The 15,904-nt window shown below is 47.7% G+C and overlaps 1 pseudogene; it reads right to left on the bottom strand.

Annotated features, from left to right (window-relative positions):
- Positions 1–7,267: 7,267 nt before the first annotated feature.
- On the bottom strand, positions 7,268–15,883 carry LOC136388476 (uncharacterized; annotated as a pseudogene).
- Between the last annotated feature and the right edge of the window lie 21 nt (positions 15,884–15,904).

The following is a 15,904-nucleotide window of genomic DNA, read 5'->3' on the forward strand; positions in this document are numbered from 1 at the left end:
TATGGCAGAATGACACTATGTGACTTCCAAGGCCAGGTCATAAAAACTCCGAGATTTTCTTCCTCCTGAAAGGCTCGCTCTTGGATCCAGACCACGAGGAAGCCAGTGTCCCCGGAGAGGCCAGCGGCAGGTGTTCCGCAGACACCCTGCACCAGCTGCCGTTGTGCGTCTTCAGATGATTTCGGAACCCGTGTCAAGGCACCCCCAGTGTTTAAGCTACCCCAGGTCATACCATGTAACACAGAGACAAACTGTCCAGACAAACCTTGCTCGAATTGTCTATTTCAAGGGAAAATAAATATTTGTTTTTAGTACTCAGTTTGGGGTGGCTTGTTAGGCAGAGCCCTGATTCCTTTTACGGAACCAGTGTGTCCATCCTGTACCTGCTGTGAGTGTGGGTTGCTAACAGTTTACAGCTGCTCCCTGCCCTGGGCTGCTGGAGTCACAAGGGAGGTTTCTCCTGCACCCCCAGCCCAGGGGCAGCCTGTGGCCGATGTCTGATTAGTACAAAAACTGGTTCCCTTGCCTCAAGGCAGAATCAACTCTGCGTACAATTCACACTCCCGTGGCCCCTGGGCTTCAACTAAAGCTATGCCCCTGGTAAGATCACATCCTTATCTAGCCCCTTTCTGCCTCGTCCTCTTCTCTCCCTCCTTTTCCCTGAGAGCTCCCCATGCTGGAGTCCCTGTCTCAATCTCTGCTAGGCAGCTGACCTGGAACAGGCACTGACAAATGTTTTGGGAAGGTTGATGGAGAAACTTTTACAAGTCATCTCTTGGTGCCTCCACTGCCCTGAGGTATCTTTTTTTTTTTTGTATTTTTTTCTGAAGTTGGAAATGGGGAGGCAGTCAGACAGACTCCCACATGCACCCAACCGGGATCCACCCGGCACGCCCACCGGGGGGCGATGCTCTGCCCATCTGGGGGGTTGCTCTGCTGCAACCAGAGCCACTCTAGCGCCTGAGGCAGAGGCCACAGAGCCATCCTCAGCGCCCGGGCCAACTTTGCTCCAATGGAGCCTTGGCTGCAGGAGGGGAAGAGAGAGACAGAGAGGAAGGAGAGGGGGAGGGGTGGAAAAGCAGATGGGCACTTCTCTTGTGTGCCCTGGCCGGAAATTGAACCTGGGACTCCTACACGCCAGGCCAACGCTCTACCACTGAGTCAACTGGCCAGGGCTGGCCCTGAGGTATCTTTTTTTTTTGTATTTTTCTGAAGCTGGAAACGGGGAGAGACAGACTCCCGCATGCGCCTGACGGGGATCCACCCGGCACGCCCACCAGGGGCGATGCTCTGCCCCTCTGGGGCGTCGCTCTGTCACGACCAGAGCCACTCTAGCGCCTGGGGCAGAGGCCAAGGAGCCATCCCCAACGCCCGGGCCATTTTTGCTCCAATGGAGCCTTGGCTACGGGAGGGGAAGAGAGCGAGCGAGAGGAAGGAGGGGGGGGGGTGGAGAAGCAAATGGGCGCTTCTCCTATGTGCCCTGGCCGGGAATCGAACCCAGGTCCCCCGCACGCCAGGCCAACGCTCTACCACTGAGCCAACCGGCCAGGGCCAAGGTATCTTGATTAATATTTTGGTGTACGTAAAACCATCTAATGCTTGTAGAACATTTAGTACACTCTCTGGAAACTAGTAAGAACTCCGTAAAAGTTAGCCATGATTATTATATCCCCCAGTACTTTTTCTATATTCAATAATCATACCTATTTATTGAGCACATACTGTGTGTCAGGCACAGTTCTAACATATCTCATGTATGTAGAACTCACTGAGTCCTCACAACAATCCTATCTAGTGGGTACTCTCATGACAAATGAAGCAAATGAGGTTCAGTGAGGTTAGGGAACTGATCCAGGGACGTAGAGCTATAGAGGTTCAGAACAAGTCACCCCAAGATATGCTTCAGCGGTAGGCAGACTATTTTGAGATACAGGCCACGGAGACCCTGCAGGCTCAAGAGAAACTTCTCACCCACTGCATTGACTACCTAGAAGAATGCGAATGAGGTTATCAGCCATAACCTTCTGCCGGCCTATCTCCAATGACAGGGCAAGCTCCTGACGCCTGGACACCTGCTCTTCTTGCTTCCTGCAATGACCCTCTGAAGCCCCAATGTGCCTGACCTCGTCGTTAGCTCAGAATGTCACATATGCTTTATTTTCCCTTTCTCTCTCTGGCTCGCTCATGTGCGTGGGCTTTCTGTGTGCATGAAATTAAATTTGATTTTCTCCTGTCAGGCTGTCTCATGTAGATTTGATTATTGAACCGGCCCAAATGAGCCAGAGGAGGGAAGGGAGATCCCCCCCCCTTTCCCTGAAGAGAATGTAAGTGACCGAGTTGGAAGAATTATGCATACATCTGCATTATATTTTCATCGTCATTTAACTGATTACCTCTTGGTGGCCAGTTGCGTTGGTGTGGGGCTGAGTACTTGGCTGCACTTGGAAGTACTGTGAGTATACCTGGTGATCTACTACAGTTGTGACTGCTTTTTCCCGGTCCTCGGACATGTACCCTAATCATAATCTTTTTTTTTTTTTTTGCATTTTTCTGAAGCTGGAAACAGGGAGAGACAGTCAGACAGACTCCTGCATGCGCCCAACCGGGATCCACCCGGCACGCCCACCAGGGGCGATGCTCTGCCCACCAGGGGGCGATGCTCTGCCCACCAGGGGGCGATGCTCTGCCCATCCTGGGCATCGCCATGTTGCGACCAGAGCCACTCTAGCGCCTGGGGCAGAGGCCACAGAGCCATCCCCAGCGCCCGGGCCATCTTTGCTCCAATGGAGCCTTGGCTGCGGGAGGGGAAGAGAGAGACAGAGAGGAAGGTGCGGCGGAGGGGTGGAGAAGCAAATGTGCGCTTCTCCTGTGTGCCCTGGCCGGGAATCGAACCCGGATCCTCCGCACGCTAGGCCGACGCTCTACCGCTGAGCCAACCGGCCAGGGCCCCCTAATCATAATCTTAAGTGGGTCTTTCTTCCTCAGATGACCTCACCTCTTTCCTCTAATTATCCAAATTCTAACCATTGTTCAAGAGGCACATCAAATCCTCTCTCTCCAGGTGATTTCTGCCCCTGAAATGTCCCGCCCCTGCCGGCCCTGACACAGTCCCTGTCAATAGAGCCTGTATACCGGTGGGGCTGTTTTCATCCGCCAGACTGTAAGTTGTTTAAGGACAGGTCTAAACATTATTTATTTGCTATTTTTCCAGGTCTTATATAGTACCTGGCACAAAGTGGATACTTTTTTTTTAAAAAAAAAGTGTTGGTTGATTGAATGGATCAATCAGCAAACTCTTTCATGGGTTTGGGTGTTTTCTGTCTTTTGTCTGGGTTGTGAAGTCCTTGAGGCCCTTGAAGTACTTGCTTTTCAATTTCTTTTGTGACACTTAGGTTTAGAAAATGGTAGGTCCAGGGGAAAAAATACTCATGAAACTGAACTGGAATTGTACGCCCTCAAGCACGGGTCACACATCTGTCTTGCTCTGGGAGCAGACCAGCTCTTTGCCGAAGGGAAGCCGGGCCGTGTGAAATCTTACATGGAATTAGAGAAACTGTTCATCTGAGTGTGTTGCATGGTTGGTCCTCCATGTGCTGTTCCCATAACTCTGCATGTGACCAAATGTCCTTGACTTGACCTTGTGGGAATATGTAAACCACAAGACTCAAGGAGGGATGTGTGTGGGAGGAGGGGACCATGTGATGTGGAACAAACTTTATTTGCAATTCCCTGACTCAGGAGCGATTTCTGGGAAGTGGCAAGAGGTGACTCTACAAAGAGCCTTGCTGGCTTCTACAAAGACACAACTTTTCATGGGGATGGCACGCTGCCAGCCTGGCAAGAAGTGGAAAACAAAGGGACAGCTGACTCCAGGGCCCACCCTGACCCGTACCAACTGTTTTCCAGGCTTGTTTTCAGCGTGGAGTTTCTCCTTCAGGAGTTGAAAACTGACCTAAAAGAACGCTGCTATGTCCCTTTGTAGTGGAAGAACGAGCTCAGTTATTTCTATATAAAAAAAACAACATTTAAAAAAATGTGTTAAGGAGCTTACAATTTAAAGTATCCCAATGAACACTTTTTCAGTGTGAGCAGTCTGACTCACCCCCCCCCCCCAAGCTGATCTGTTTTGTAGCGATACGCGATCAGTATTGGGGTTTGTTCAAAGAAATGCATATTTATAATACCTTCCCAAACTAGGGAAAATGTAGCAACGTGCCAGGGGTGCAGGACAGTTTATTATGCATTGAAAGGTATTTTCATATTTGCTCTTAAAGGGGGCACACAGCTTCAAGTTCAACCCCAGGGTCACCATGGGGACGTGCTGCTTTAAGCCGGAAAGGACGAGGGAGCCTTGGGTTGGGTCAGGGTTGGGATGGGGTAGGGAGAAATCCTGGGCATCCACAGCTGTAGGAAGTGCTTGTTCTTTTCTTAATTTTGTTTACTTAAGAAGAGAAAAAGAAGTCCACATGTCTCTTTGAAGCCCTGTGGGACTGTTTTCACTCTGAGCGCACAGAGAAAGCCTGTGATTGTTCCTGCAATGCTGCTCTCACCATGCATTGTGCTGGGATTTAACGCCTGCGTTGCAGTGGGGATAAAGATTCATTCATTCTTATGCCAAAAAAGAAAGAATCTAATTGTCTTCCTGCCCCGGTTGTTCCAGGACCATGTTTTTTCTTTCCTGAGGCTGACCAGTGCAGATAGCGTCTCTCTCAGTCCCATGATGTGATCTCCAAAGAAGACCTCGTGCCTTTTGGCCAGAGCTTTCTGCCACAATAGCGTTAGGCAGAGCAGACCAGGAAACTTGCCTGCTTCACAGGAATCCTTAACCTCTACGATTGCCACCCAGACTTATGGTGGCAATCAACTTATGGTGATTCCCCACCATAAGACGGCTGTGTCACTTGAATGGGCAAAGTAATGATGTGACGTTGGTGGTGGCTACTTCGATCTGCAGGGAGAAATGAGTGTAGCTGTTTGGCATGCGGTGACATGCTCCATCTGACTATTCCTTGATTATTTACAAGAATAAAGGCCAATTTAATTAAAATGAACACAGAAGTTGAAAAAAAAAAATAAAATAAAGGGCAAAAGAAGTTCCAAGTAAGCTGGTTATCTCTTCAGAGGAAAGATCCCCAGGAGCCGCAGCCTAAACAAATTCCTTCTCCATTTCTAACAGAATGTTCTCCCTCGTCGAGAGGGTTTACTCGCAGCCATCGTGACAACGGACACGTCGTCTCTTCCACATCTGCCCTCCTGAACCCTCCTCACTCCCCGCAAGCCTTCCTCTGCCCGCAGACCCGCTGGCCTCCTCCCACCCAGCAGAGGAGGATGGAGCTGTTCCCCACCCCGCACGCACGTCCCTCTTTTCCTCGGGGTTCAGACAAAGGCAGCCTTTCTCTAGTGGACTGCCGGTCCCGTCTTTCGTGTTCTTCATCCAAAGGACTCTGCCAGGGGCTTGTTCCCACCGGTTTCTCTTCTGGAGTGTTTTGTGCCTTTCTTTCTCAACTGCCCAAATGGCCACGCCCAGTGAAAGTGCTCAGGTCTCTCTAAGCTTGTAAAAACACCTTCCTTTAATTTAACTCGCGTCCTTCTCTCCTTCTTCCCCCATACATCCCTTCTCTCTCCAGATAAGATCCTTCAAAGGGTCCTCTATGTTTGATGTCTCTACTGCAATCCGCAACTACACATGCTGCACTTTTGATGGTGGTGACGTCCTCTTCACTCCCTCTAGCAAGTGCTGCCAACGCTTTTTCATGTTTTGAAGATACAGTTACGTCTTTTTGGTGAGAGAACACATTAGCAATGTGAATTCATTAGTGTTGCGAATGGATATGTGTTTGACTCTTATGTCTTAGGAACACAACTGATGTGACTGTGTGGCCTGCCGTTTCGCCTTTCCCAAGCACAGCTCACACACATCAGGAGCTGTGAAGAACATACTCTCGGGTCCACGTGTGTAGAATGTTTGCCTGAAGGTGGCAGAGAAATAAGAGAGATGATTATTATTTGACTTTCTCAAAGGTCTTTGGCTGTTGCTTTTCATTGCTGCCACACACACACACACACACAAAATGACTGCAGGCCTAGTGACTTAAGACTCTACCCGTTTATTGTCTCAAAATTCTGGAAGTTAGAAGTCTGCTGTGGGTCTCGCTGGGTTAAATCCAAGGTGTTGACAGAGCTGCGGTACGTAATGGGGGCTCCGGGGAAGAGTCCACTTCCAAACGTATTTAGGTTGTTGGCAGGATTTTGCTTCTTGCGGTTGTAGGACTTGGCTGCCAGCCAGAGCCGGTGCGTCAGTCTCTCACACACATCCCGTCTCTCTCCCTTCTTGTTCTGCTGCATCTCTGCTTTCTCTTCTGGAGAATGCTTTCTAATATATATATATATATATTTTAAGTGAGAGGAGGGGAGATAGAGAGACAGACTCACTGCAATCTGGCATGGTTATCTCTTCAGAGGAAAGATTCCCCAGGGGCCTCAGCCTAAACAAATTCCTTCTAGGAATCATGCATCTGACTAGGATCCACCCAGCAACCGCCGTCTGGGGCCAGTGTTCGGACCAAGAGAGCTACCCTTAGTGCCCAGGGCTGACGCTTGAATCAATTGAGCCACTGGCTGTGGGAGGAGAAGAGAGAGAGAGAGAGAAGGGGGAGAGGGATGGGGGAGAAGCAGATGGTCGCTGCTCATGTGTGCTCTGACTGGGGATCGAAAAATGTTTTTTGATTTTAAGGGTTTTGGCGATTAGTGGGAGGGGGTGTAATTCTCCTCTCATAGCAATCATCTAGAAGGGAAAGCAGGCTCAGGTATGCTAGATCTCAGTATGTGTGTCTACTAATTTCCATGGGTAGAGCTAAATAACTTCTTTAAGTCCTTTCTGTTCAAGGCTTCTTAAGCCCAGCCTTCTGATGTTTTCTGCCATGTCCTGGAATGACCTCCCATGAACCCCAGGGCTACAAGTTAAAGTGGGGAAAAAAGACTGTACTCTGAATACAAAGACCTTCTTCTCTGTGGCTTCCTTCTACTTTTACCTACCCCCACCCTCCAGGGTGTTTCTGAGGATTTAAGGAGTATCTGGCCATCCAGCAATGACCATAGATTGGGAGCAAGGAAGAGGAGACAGGGAGAGGAGAAAAAGGAAGGGATGGTAAAGGGGAAGAGGAAGTGGAGCGTGACCGGGGACGGGAAGGAGAGGAAGAAGGAGAAGGAGCGATAACTCATGGCCCTGGGAGGTCAGGATGCCGGAGAGCAGCTGGCTGCAAGGATGCTACTCATCTTCTATTTGCTGAACGTCCAAGCATGGCTGTCAGGAGACGCAGACACCTGAGTGCACACAGGACCCATGCTATCCTTTAGGGAGCCTTTGCAAGAATCGGAAAAGGCCGTTCCTCAGGGCAGATGTGGCACGTGGTTTGGCAAGTGGAGACTGGGCTGAGTATGAGCCGTGACTGGCCAGGTGCCCTTCGGAAGGCGGAACCTGGTAATGGCCTCTGTGGACAGCTACTTCCCGCTGTGTGTCAGGGACGGGCCTTGGGCTGCTGGCCCTCTCACCAAGGATCTTCTACTACAATGTCGAAGGGAGACCCGGAGGCAGCCAGGCCTGGCCTGGTTACAGATCGGGTCAGGACTCTGATCAAAACCCTCCCCCTCTGCTCCAGCTGCAGAAAGTCCCGCCGTCCCCTCTTCTGTCTGTTTCTCATTTTCCCTCGAGATTAGTCACCAGGCCGGCATTAAAGGAAGCAGAGAAGCTGGCCGTCTCGCCCAGAGTCTAAATGGCAGGGGCTGTCCGGTCCTTCTGGTGAATTCCTTTGAGACAGCGGCCAGAGGAGGGGCGGGGGTCCCGGGAGGAAGGAAGAATAAATACTGTTGTTGTTTAACACTGCCCGGCTCAGCAGATGAAAGCCTGTAGGCCTTTGGCTGAAGATAGCACAGAAAGGGACAGGCAGAGCCAAGCTCCCATCACTCCTCATCAGCGTTGACATCAACGAGCCGTGGGCGCTGCCCCGTTGGCAGCCTGGGTGCTGGTAGCTGTTGGCTGGTGGCCTGATTGCAGAGAAATTCCAGATTTTGGAGGGAGTGGAGGGAAATAGGAACAACATGTCCTGTTCACGGGGACAGTATGGAGGCCTTTAGAGCGGCAGATAGACGGGCCACCTGGCCTCAGGGTGATGGACTGGGACCGTCCTACTCCCAAGGCCACGTGTCCCAGGGAAACCTCAGAGCCGGAGCTGGAAGAGGCCGTACATTAGGATGTGGTTCAGCTCTCTGACTTCAACTAGGCAACAAGGGATCCAGTACAGACAGAGCTACCAAAGCCTGGCCTTACTTGAGGTTATAGGGCTGGGAAGTAGATTGGGGGGGAGGAGGGGAAGGGAGAAATGCAGTCTCTGGTCCTCTCTGGCTCCCCTCTGGGATGCTGGCAACCTGGCCAGCCCGCACCAGCACGAACAACAACATGGGAAATAGTGCTTGCCTGTCTGCTTCTTACCTACCTCAACCCACCCACATCCCACCATCTCTTTTTCAGGAGGTGCCAGAGTCTACTTAGTCTATTATCCAACACTTAAGTATGCGGTGTTGGTTATTTAAGGGAAGTTATTCTCATAAGAGCTGAAACAGTCAGGGAGGAAATAACCACGGGGCGGAGAACTTGATTCAGGCTTTAAGTCTTCCTAAGATTTGATGATGGAGATGAAGGAAATGGACATTCCAGGAAGCTATTTTTTTTTTTCTTTTAAGAAAAGCATTTAGTATATGCTGGCCATTAGCAAAGCACTTTACATACAGTATCTCATTTAATCTCCACAGCAATCCTAGGAGGGAGGCATGAATTAGTCCAGGTTTATGGATGGGGCCTGAGACATGAAACACCTTGTTCACTATTGTCAGCTGATTAAGGGGCATTGGATTCAACCCTCACCAGTTCCTTTGACCCTCATTTGTCACCCCTACTCTATACCGCTTCTCCCGGCGGAATGAGAGAACCGAAAGGGTGTTCTGAGAAGAAGTGGAGAGTGGAGCTTACCTGGCAGAGTGGGTGCCATTGATACACATTTCCTGTGGGCAGATACGGGGGCTCAGCGTTCCCTGTGCTTCTGCTGATCGGACACTTAGCCATTACAGTAATGTTAGAGAAAAATGTGCTGTGATACTATAAGTGTGACCTCCCAAATTCAGTTTCATATGATACAAGGTTAGGTCATGGGAAGCTAATGAATGACCCGGGTTAAACGCAAACTCCTGTTATTCTAGTTGAGGTGGTTTCTCTGTTATTTGTCTGTCGTCTCCTTTATTACTCCATAGGTGCCTTGAGGGTGGGAGTTGCTTGTTTTAGCTCAGTAAAGTCCATCAGTAATTGAAGAAACTCTAGTCCCTAGTGCTCTCCACTAGCTCTCAAGTTCAGTTAATTAAATCAAGATATTGTGTCATAATCATTTCACTCTCTATCTATAGCAAATCATCGCACTGTACACCTTATACTTGCACAAAGTTATATGTCAACTATATCTCAATAAAACTGGAAAATATAAAAAATGAAAAAGTTATTTTCAGCCCTGTGATTTTGAATCGAGTCACAAAGAAGTTAGACTCAAGGGCTCAAGGCCTCCATTGCGTCTTTCTCAAATGGCTGGAAAGATTCTAAAGCAATAACTTAAATTTATATTCTGAGATTTAAATAAAAGTTCTGAGGTGACATATCTTTGAACCAGTAGGTTCAGAAATGGTTATGTATTGGGCATATTGGGGGGGGGGGACTTCACACTTTGAAGGGTCCCAAGACTTCTTCTAAGTTTGTTTTAGTCTTTTTAAGATGTTATTTATTGATTTTAGAGAGAAGAGAGAGAGATAGAAAGAGGTGGGGAGGGAGAGTGGGAAGCATCATCTTGTAGTAGTTGCTTCTCATATGTGCCTTGACTGGGCAAGCCCAGGGTTTTGAACCGGTGACCTCAGCCTTCCAGGTCGACACTTTACCCACTGCACCACCACAGGCTTGTAAAGTTCATTTTAAGCCATATACTTAAGGTCTTGTGATTTCTAAATGTGGACCAAGAGGCACTAAGGCATAATTTAAAGATAAAGGATGAAAATCTCAGGAACCCAAGGTGAAGAGACCTGATTTCCAGAGTCAGCTTTTCCACTAATTGTGTGGCCTTGGGTGAGCTGGCGAACTTTCAAAGCCTTGGTTTCGTCGTCTGCAAAGTGGTAGAAAAAAATAGAGCCCATCATCGGGGGTGGTTGTGAAATTTAATTGAGAAAATACATGCAAAGTTCCTGGCACTACTGTGTGTTCCATAAACATGAAGTCAGGAGGTGAAGTTAATTATTGGGGCTGTCTCAGTTATTTTTATTCAAGGCTATTTGTGTCTCCTAGGAAGGAGTAGGTAGCAGAGGGGATGAGTAGGTGGAGGAAGTGTCGAGCTGTGTTTGTTGTGGGACAACGGCATGGAAAAGCGGTGTCAACCGGGTGAGTGAGTCAATGGTGGAATTGCACAGGCATTATTACCCATGAAGAAAATTCACCGCCCCCCTTCCCACAGGGGAAAGGTGGATCTTCACATTGTCTCGGAAGGGCAGTTCTCCTTGGATCTTCAGATAGAAGCCTTCATGTAGACCACCTAGAATAGTCAACCACTAGCAAAGTCCTCCACTCTTTTCTTTGGATTTTTGTTTATTGTATATAGTATGTAAGCTAATACCTCAAAGTGCCTTAATGACTAGAAGAACTCATAACTCTCTGTGTATTTCCCACTCCTAAGTGTTCCCTCTGAATAGACGTTGCCCTCGGAGACCTCATGGGACACTGTGTCATAGTAAACACACTCATGATGCTTGTGGGGGTGTCTGAAGGGTCCAGACTTCAGCTAGCCAGGTTGGTGGTGGTGTGGGGGGGCTGTTAGACTCAGTATGGGACTCTTCAATTGTTGTATCTTTAACTACCTGACATTTACCAAGGACTAGGAGTCATGTGTGGGATAAGAGTAGCCAAGGTGATCTTGGTGAAGTTCTAGAAATTCTCCATGCCATTGAGATAAGATGGCAGGCTTTGTTTCACTGGTGGCGTCCTCCATATGCCGAACACTTCACTGATTTTTCTCTATCTATGGATGGAAAAATAGATGGCTCTCAAGGATGCCTCAAGATCAGCATGCACAAAAATGTAAAAGCATAAATTAGAGAACGCGGCTGACATTCTACGGCTAGTTGGCTTGGTGTGATGAATAACTTATGTGTCAAATTGATTGGGTCATCAGATGCCCAGATATTTGGTTAAACAGTATTTTGGGTGTGTCTATGGGTGGTGTTTTTGGATGAAATTAACATTTGAATGCATAGCCTGAATAAAGCAGATTGCCTTCCCGTGACCATCCTGTGAATCCACAGCATCACCTGCCATGGATTTAGCTGGGACACTAGTGTTTTCCAGTCCCAGCTTAGGACTGAAACATCAGCTGTCCTGGTTCTTAGTGTTAAGACTCTGACTGGTACTACTACACATTGGCTCACTTGGGACTCCAGTTTTCTGATTATACGTCTTGGGGCATCTCAGTTTCCATATTCATGTGAGCCAGTTCCTCATATTAAATCTCCTTCTATCTATATACATATGAGCATATACCTTTTTTCTTAAATGAGAGGAGGGGAGATACAGAGACAGACTCCTGCATGCACCCTGACCAGGATCCACCTGGCACCCCCCATCTGGGACTGATGCTTGCATCAACCGAACCACTGGCTGTAGTGGGAGAAGAGAGAGAGACGGGGGAGAAGGAGGGGAAGAGAAACAGATGGTCTCCCTTCTCTTGTGTGCCCTGACTGGGGATCAGACCCAGGGCTTCTGCACACCAGGCTGACACTTTATCCACTGAGCCAACTGGCCGGGGCCATATGCATGTATCTTATTGGTTGTATTTCTCTGGAAAACTCTGACTAGTACACTTGGTAAATTAAAAATACTGGTATGCTCAGGCGTTTGATGGGCCGCTTTATTTGCTTCCCCACATTTAATCATGTCACCCCACTGCTGGCCTGCCTGCTGCCTAATGGGAGCTGCAGCTGTGGGAGAGAACCAGAAAAAAGAAGATGGATTTAAACAGACAAATTTACATATACCCCTAAAATCCACTACATTTTTTTTTTAAGCTGGAAACGGGGAGAGACAGTCAGACAGACTCCTGCATGCGCCTGACCGGGATCCACCTGGCACGCCCACCAGGGGTGATGCTCTGCCCACCAGAGGGCGATGCTCTGCCCCTCCGGGGCGTCGCTCTGCTGCGACCAGAGCCACTCTAGCGCCTGGGGCAGAGGCCAAGGAGCCATCCCCAGCGCCCGGGCCATCTTTGCTCCAATGGAGCCTTGGCTGCGGGAGGGGAAGAGAGAGACAGAGAGGAAGGAGGGGGGAGGGTGGAGAAGCAAATGGGCACTTCTCCTATGTGCCCTGGCCGGGAATCGAACCCGGGTCCCCCGCACGCCAGGCCGATGCTCTACCGCTGAGCCAACCGGCCAGGGCCAAAATCCACTACATTTAAGTGAATTTTTGTTTAAAAATTTTTGTGAAAAAGTTTTATATATGACAAATTACAAATTAGTCTCTAGCTTGCAGAATGTAAGTGTGAGACTGTGTTTGATCAAATTTAAGAAGAAAAGCTTACAGAATGTGTGAAAAAAGTACTAAGTTTGATAATATTGTACATAAGAGTCTGCTCTGAGGTCTGAAAATTAAAGTTAAGTCAAATTAAAGGAAGTCTTATAAGAGAGATTAGAATGACTTACAGGAGATGCTTCCACATGGTGAAGACAAAGTAAGCTCAGCAAAGGGTTAAATATATGTAATAGCACCATGATGGTTTATTAAGATGAGCAGGAAAAGTAAATATAGAACCCCAGTCTTTGGAGTTTGACATCATAGGACAATTTGGCTGTCCCATTCTATGTTCCCATGTGCCAATTATGAAAGGGAGAGAGGACCAGCAAGTGTGACACATCTTAAGGTTTTAATTAAGTCCTTATGTTATTATGGCTATTATTCTCCTCATTGCTTTTATTGAATTTAAGCAAATAACAAGCACTGAAAATATTTATTGTACTGTCTAATATTGCTCTCATTTTAAAAAAATGTATTATTGCTGTTTTTCATGAAAAATAGTCAGTTCCTTTCATTCTGGGACCTGGTGTACTTCTGTTGTGTCTCTGACAGTACTTAACATAGTGCTAGTATATACTTGTTAAATAGAATTGAGGTTATCACCTGCTAACTGGCACCGAGGCACTATAACCCAAGGTAGTGACAGAACCAGTAGGAAGAGCACAGTTTAAAACCAAGTAACGTCATACTTTGCATTTGTACAGCATTGTTCTTCCACAAAGCATGATGGCCTCAGATCTTACAGGCCCCCATGACTTGCTAAGAATGTGTATCTTCCAGAGTAGTAGTAGTCCATTGGATGGCTGTATCTCCATTTGTTTGTCTCTGTTGATAGACATTTGGGTTGTTTCCAGATTGTTCGCTATTATGAATAAAGCTGTTATAAACATTGTATACACCTCTTAGTGTGGGTATATTATTTTCATTTCCTCTGGGAAAATATCTAGAAGTGTAGTTGCTGTGTCACATGATGTTTGATTGAATAGAAAATTGCCAAACTGCTTTCCAAAGTGGTTGTACCATTTTACAACTCCTCCAACAGTGTGTGAATGTCCTGGTTGCTCAGCATCCATGTCTGCATGAAATAACAATATGGAAATATTGTTCGTGTGGAAGTTCTGGGTTACAAAAGCAGAAGACTATGCCACATGATCAAAACCCCACAAACTAAGTACACACACATACACATATATCTTTAAAAGTGTTGCTTGATCAGAACACCAGATGTACGTGTTAATAACACATGGGTAATATTCTACCTTACAGAAGATGAGCTCCAAGTTTATTAGTCACAAAGGCTATAGTGGCTGTTTCTTCAAGAAAGATTTTTTTTTTTAGTTTTGCGCATCTCATTGTTTGTTGTTCTTTATCAATGATCGGTGCCAATGTTTACTCAGGCACTGAGCACATTCTTCAGAGGAAAGGAGCTTACGCATCATTCACCATTTTCAGTCCCCTGCCCCCAGTATCTCCTTGCAAGGTAGAAGGAAGAGGGGGAAGGGAGAGGGGGGAAAAGGGAATAACAAAGATAGACTGATCATTGAGCATGGTCTGACCCTGTTTAAATTTCTTCTCTGTGCAGGAAAAGGGAAGCTGCCTGCAAATACACACTATACCTCAAGGCGCACGTGACACAGCAACTACACTCCTAGATATTTTTCCAGAAGAGGCGGAAGCAAGGATACGGAGCCAAAGCAGACACATTAGTGCAGAAATGAGAGTATTTTATTTGTCTCCCTGTCTCCTCCTTCCACTCCACCACACTTGCTTTCTTTTTTTTCACTTAGTGTGTGTGTGTGAAAGAGAGAGAGAGAGAGAGAGAGAGAGAGAGAGAGAAAGAGAGAGAGAGAAACAAACAGAAAGGAAGAGAGATGAGAAGCATCAATTCTTTGTTGCAGCACCTTAGTTCTTCATTGAGTGCTTCTTATATGTGCCTTGATGGAGGGCTCCAACGGAGCCAGTGACCCCTTGCTCAAGTCAACGACCTTGGGCTCAAGCCAATGACCTTGAGATCCTGTTGATGATCCTGCGCTCAATCCGGTGACTTCAGTGTCCCGGGTCGATGCTCTATCCACTGTACCACCACTGGTCAGGCAACATTCCTTTCTATACGAAAGAAATTTACTTCTTTTTAAAGGCATATCTTTTGCCCACTTGTTCCAGACGCTGCTCCTCTTTGCAGTTTCATGGTAAACTTACAAGGGAGCATCGACCTAAGTGAAAATGGCTCTCAGCACCAGGTTCCATCTCATTTTCTCTGTTAATGACGCTTGTGCGCGCGCAGTCACACCTCGCAGGCCTCGGGCTGTGTAACCAGGAATCCTCTTTCGTGTTCTTTAGTGATTTAGAAAGGTTTTTCATAGTGATCTTGTATATCTGTTAAGGTTATTCCTTATTATTTTATTTATTTTTATCCCCAAATTTATCTGTACATTTAACACAGTCTCAAAAAATATATCAATACATTTTTGGTGTGTGTGTGGGGGGGGGTGGGAGGGGAAAGGGAGAACTAGACAAGTTGATAATAAAGTTTATATGAAAAAAATTAATAAACTACAATAGAAAGCAAAGTTTTCTCCTCCCCTTCCTGCTCCTCTTCCCCTCCCCCCTTTCTTCTTTTTTTGGTGGTTCCACCCCAAAGGACAAACGGATTCATTGCAACCATAGGGGTTGGACTTGGCCACACGCTCCAGCTTGTATTTTTTCTTGATAAGGTAGGAGATGGAGGAAGCCCTGGCTGCTTTTCCAGCGTTGATGAGCTCATCTGCCAGGCGCTCCGTGATGGTCTTGATGTTCCTGGCAGCAGCCTCACCGGCACCTGCACACAGCAGCCAGATGGCCCGATTCCCACAGTGCAGAGCAGACACCTCTACAGCCTGTTGCCTCACTGTTCCAGCTCGTCCAATGTGGGTGGACTCCTCCCAGGGGCCCTGCTGATGATGGCATCCTCCAGGATCTGCAGGGGGTTCTCCCGGGTGAGCGGATGATACAAAAGGCATGCTCGACAATGCGCATGGTCAGGAACTGCTTGCATTGTTGCGGTCAGCAGTGCATCATTATGGAGTTGGTGAGGCGCCGCACGATGGGGCACCGTGCCTGGCGAAAGCGCTTCCTGGCATACTTCTCTTTCACCGCAACGTCATCTCCTGCAAGGAAATGTCACTGTACACCATCAGTGTTCCACTCCCGGAAGAGCTTGATGTCGGGGTCTCTGCTGCTGCAGGTACAGCGGTTCCCCCTCGGTCAGCCTGAGCCCGCTGC

This window comes from Saccopteryx leptura, chromosome 1, assembly GCF_036850995.1.
Source record: "Saccopteryx leptura isolate mSacLep1 chromosome 1, mSacLep1_pri_phased_curated, whole genome shotgun sequence".
Classification (NCBI taxonomy): domain Eukaryota; kingdom Metazoa; phylum Chordata; class Mammalia; order Chiroptera; family Emballonuridae; genus Saccopteryx; species Saccopteryx leptura.